General features: G+C 30.7%; 1 pseudogene; it reads left to right on the forward strand.

The window, feature by feature from the left end:
* The first annotated feature begins 2,418 nt into the window (after window positions 1-2,418).
* LOC125859100 (protein JINGUBANG-like) lies at window positions 2,419-4,173 on the forward strand (annotated as a pseudogene).
* Window positions 4,174-5,547: the final 1,374 nt, after the last annotated feature.

Genomic DNA, 5,547 nt, shown 5'->3' on the forward strand with positions numbered 1-5,547 from the left:
CCATTGATTAAGATTGAGGCATCTTATCCATTGCACAAAATATCCATGGGTGGTAACCTAACAAACCTCAAGAGAGATGGAAAGTTCAAATGTGAGTTTCAACAAGAATTAGACAAATAAAAAGCTTGCATCAAAGGTCAACTTGTCAAGAAAATTAAAGAATCAATCACCTTATTTATATTATGGAAACCATTGGGGATTAAGAAATTCAACATGTATTTGGTTTCACACCATGAAATCATTATAATTAAATTACATTAAACAACTTTGATATAATTAAACTATATTAAATATCTTTGATATAATTAAATTACATTAAACATCTTTGATGTGATCCAGTTATATAAATATATCATGTAGTATTTTAAAATTAAATACTTAAATCCCTATATTAGTGCAAATTCTACAGAAATATAGTAGTTTAGATTTTACTAGCTTAGGGTGTTAAAGTGTCTAGTTTTAAAAAACCATGAAAACTAAGTTGTAAGTATATTCAAATATAATTAATAAAAGACAAATTACAATCAAAACATATCTATATAAGTTTTATAAAGTCAATTCCCTAAAAAAAGTAATTTAAAAAGACTTTGTGATTTGTAGAATCTTCCTTCGATTGTGTAACATGAGCTTGAATTATTGAAAATGTCATTTTCATATCACAATTTTATCATGTATAGGCAAAAAAGTCAATTTGGTTGTTCTTCCATCTTAAAGGTTTGAAGTTGAATGGATCCAATCAAATGTTTTCATACATTCACAATGGCCAAGTATTTCAAATTCCAAGTTAACATATCCAATACGCAAGGCTTACCTCACTAATTCGTTGTATTAACTTTTATACACTAATTAAATTTAAGTGAAATGAAGGAAATATTTATTTTTTCTCAAAAATATCTTTATCGAAGCAGACATGACATCAACAAGAGAGTTAACATTTCATACCATATTAAGACTTAATGTCTTTTACACTATTAGTACACACAAGTAAAATCCCTTTTTTAAAATTGAAAGATTTCATACTGGATTATTAATATTTGTTTGAAGTTAAAGTTGAAAACAAGGATTGGAACCTGAAGTTTACTTTGAAAAATATTGAGATAATTTTGTGAATGAAAGTCATACTATTCCTCTTGAAATACTTTACAAACTAATTTTTCAACATCAAATTTTCTATTCAAGTTGAAACTCAAATAATAAGATAAATTGAAAATAACATTTAGTTATTTACAAATATTATATATGTCCAAACATTCTAGAAACAAAGGTTTTTCTTGTTGTGAATTAGTAAGAAATTTGTGCTATAGAACATGATTTGTTTCATTCATTTTCTACCAAACCAACTCACTGAAAAATACATGGTGAAAAATAGATTCGAATTAGTGGGAAGCTTCCTAATTAATATCACAATATAAAACAAATAGAACTTTTTTTTTTCTTCTCATACCGGTTGAATCAAAATATCTGTCGAAATAGCCAGTGAACATTTTTGTACGTTATATCAAATTACCGACATTAGGCATTCCACTACTAAAAAAATCATTAATTTTTCAGCATTTTTGTACGTTGTATAAAATGTAAATTGCATTGTATATAGCGTACATACATGCTGAATATTTTATGAAAGAAAATCTCTATATAGTTGGGCGTAATATTTTTAAAATGATTTTTTTTACATAATCTTTCTAACCATCGGAACATACCATATAAACATTTCAAGACTTATGTATTATTGCAAGTCAGTTTACTTGATGATGCAAAAAAAACATATAAAATAACAATATACAAAATTTAAATTCTGAAAATGAAAGATTCATTTCCTATCCATATTCTCATTCGTTTTAGGTAACTTTGATCTTCTCATCGTGGTTAAAAGTCCATGGCCAAATTAAAAAGAGTATATTTTTATTGGTTCAATCAGTTTCTTGGCAAAAATAGACTGAAGGATGATTCTTGTTATTTTTTGGATAATATAAGGACATTTTTTGCTCACTTAGACAATACAAGGTTGTACATTAGATTTGAGTCATAATTGAGGGATGATTTTAGCCAAAAACTCGCTTGCAAATATCACAATTCACAATGCAACGGTAAGAATAGAGTTTTGTAGGTCTATTTAAATTTACTTTAGTTTTATGTTCTTTTTATATAAAAAAAAAATCTTCATTTTTATTTCTTCTATTCATTCTATAAATAACAAGAGATTATAATTCCTCAAAAGAAAATTGGAACAAACTATTGGTATTAATATTTTTAGAATACAATAATAAGTTAAATTATTAGTAATCGTTGAAAACTAAAAATCAACATTTCCTATTAATTGCCAAAGAAAATTTCCGTAAATAATGTTTTTCCATAAATAGTATTTGACAACTTGTCATGTCCCAAAAGTCACGTACAGTAAGTACATAATATATCTTCATGGCCGTACCTTGTTCACACATTATTATTTTCTTCTCCCATCATCTTACGCAACATTAGTGCCCACATCATTACGCTTTATTATTTTTGTTTCTCAAAAGATTACATGATGATGAGGAATTCAAAAAAATACAACAACAAAATGGCTATGGAGGATCAAAGCAGCGTGCCTAGGAGACAAACATTTGGTAGCATGTTACAATCCGATCCAAATCATGATCAAGATGAATATATTAATTTTCGTACAAGCAATACATCTGATCAATCTGGCCTTGCAAATTATGATCATAATCATCGCGCATCTAGATTGAGCTCAGACTACAATATGATGATCTCTCCTTCACCTTCAGAGGAATGTTATTCATTATCGAGTACTCCATCTATAGCGCCTTCTATGGACCTAACATCGTCTCCTTTATCGAAATCTCCATGGTCCTCTCATGTTGAAAGCTATCTATATACGGGCCTTATTGGCTCTCTTGTTCGTGAAGAAGGACATATATATTCATTAGCGGCTTCTGGGGACTTGTTATATACCGGATCAGATAGCAAAAATATTAGGATATGGAAAAATCAAAAAGAATTTGCAGGATTCAAATCAAATAGTGGATTGGTGAAGGCAATAATCATTAGTGGAGAAAGAATCTTCACGGGTCATCAAGATGGAAAGGTACTGTTGACATTTGTAATCATCTCATCTAAAAGTTTGAAAAATCATAACTTTTGTTTTCTTAGTTATATCTTGATTTGTTAGGTATATATATATATATATATATAATTTGAAAGTTATTTTTGATATGGGGTGACAATGTTAATATTCATATTGTTGTGTACGTCTAATTTATCTAAAAACTTAAGTTATGAAATATAGCATGTTTAAAATTATGTCTTCAACAGGTACGAGTGTGGAAGGTTTCTCCTAACGATCCAAACGTTTACAGGAGGATTGGAACATTACCAACTTTGAAGGCATATATAAAAAGTTCAATGAATCCGAATAATTACGTTGAAGTGAGAAGAAATAGAAACTCGGTGTGGATAAGACATTTTGATGCCATTTCATCTCTTAGTATGAGTGAAGATCAAAATCTGTTATATTCAGCATCTTGGGATAAAACCATAAAGGTTTGGAGATCATCAGATTTTAAGTGTTTAGAATCAATAAGTGCACATGAAGATGCAGTAAATTCAGTAGTTGTTGGATTTGATGGGCTAATCTTTTCAGGATCAGCTGATGGAACAGTAAAAGTTTGGAGAAGAGAATTACAAGGTAATAAAACGAAACACTTCTTTTCACAAACATTGTTGAATCAAGAATGCGCGGTAACATCCTTAGTTGTTGATCCTAGTTCAAATTTCCTCTATTGTGGCTCATCTGATGGTTTTGTAAACTTTTGGGAACGCGCCAAGTTTTTGTCACACGGAGGAGTTCTCAGAGGTCATAAATCTGCGGTTCTTTGCTTAGCTACCGCGGGGAATTTAGTGTTTAGTGGATCAGCAGACACGAATATTTGCGTGTGGAGAAGAGAAGGTTGTGATCATATATGTTTATCAGTGTTGAAAGGACATTCTGGTCCTGTTAAGTGTATCGCTGTTGAAGAAGATCATGGACCAACTATTAATGGTGATCGACAATTTATCGTGTATAGTGGTAGCCTCGATAAATCAGTCAAGATTTGGAGAGTATCACCATGTCCACCTCATATGCAAGCACAATTTCAAGACCAGTCCCAATGGGGTACGATCCGAGTTTAGATTGTAGAATATGTAGATTCAAAAAATGAGTAAAATCATATTATATATGATATATTTCCTCACTCTCAATTTAATGGTCACGCCCCATGCAAGCACAACTTCAAGATCAATCCCAATGGGGGTACAAGTTAGCAAAGCCGAGTTCAGAATGTAGAGTAAGTGGATTCAAAATGAGTTGTATCATATAATTACATATGATATATTTCCTCAATCTCAGTTTATGTGACGTATTTCATATAGAGATGTGTGTTTACCATATTGAAAGGACTGATAAGGAAATAGTGTCACATAAACTGAAATGGTGGAAGTACATTTTTTTTTTTTTTTTTATATGTATTATATGTAGTTCGGCAACCATGCCAGCTCAACAACATCAACCACCCCCCAATAGGGGGTATGCGTTAGCAGAGCTAGGCGAATTTAGTATATAGAGTCAGCGAGTACAAAATAAGTTATGTAATCTTATTATCTATGTTTTTTATTTTCATATGTATATAGTCCGGTTGAGATGCAAGCACATCAAATTCATAACAATTAGGAAGAAGCTATGGTTAGTAGAGGCAAATCTAGGATGTAAAGTTAATCTATTTAAAATGAATATGATTGTATCAATGTGTATATATTTTTCTTCCCATACAAGTTCATTATGAATTTAAATTATTATGGTGTAGCATAACGTGGAACTAAATATAAGGAGTCAACTCAGGGTCGACTCAAGCTCTATTATATTTAACAAAGCTCGATTAAGCTCAACTCGACTTAATATTTTAAGAAGTCTTGGCTCAATGCCCAAGCCTAGCTAGTTATATAAGGTACGTTGAAGAGTTAGTCAAAAATTACTTTTCTTTAAAAACTTAGGGTGTGTTTGGTATGAAGGAAAACATTTTCCGGAAAATGTTTTCTAATTTTCTCATGTTTGGTTGGGTTAAATGTTTTCCAAATCAACTCATTTTTCTCAAATTTAAGGAAAATATCTTCCCTTCAAAATTTAAGGAAAACATTTTTCAAACCTCTCTTCCAACTTCATATCACTATTTTTTTTGTTAAAAAAATCAATTTGTCTTGTCCCTAACCTCAAACCAGCCCCCCAACCACCCCACCCACCCCCCACAAAAAAATAATTTAAAGATTGTTTTTTAAAAATATTTTTAACTTCAATTTTTTTAACTCCTACCCCATTGCCCCCTATCACCATCCCCGAAAAAGAAATATTAAAAGTTGTTTTTAAAAGATATTTCTAATTTCAATTTTTTTTTATCCCCCACCCTCGCCCCCACCATCAGCCCCCCACCCCCTTCAAAAAAAAATTAAGTTTGTTTTTTAAAAATATTTTCTACTTCAAAGTTTTATTTTTTCACCCCCACATTCGACCCT

The sequence above is a fragment of the Solanum stenotomum genome, chromosome 3 (genome assembly GCF_019186545.1).
Source record: "Solanum stenotomum isolate F172 chromosome 3, ASM1918654v1, whole genome shotgun sequence".
NCBI classification, from domain to species: Eukaryota; Viridiplantae; Streptophyta; class Magnoliopsida; order Solanales; family Solanaceae; genus Solanum; species Solanum stenotomum.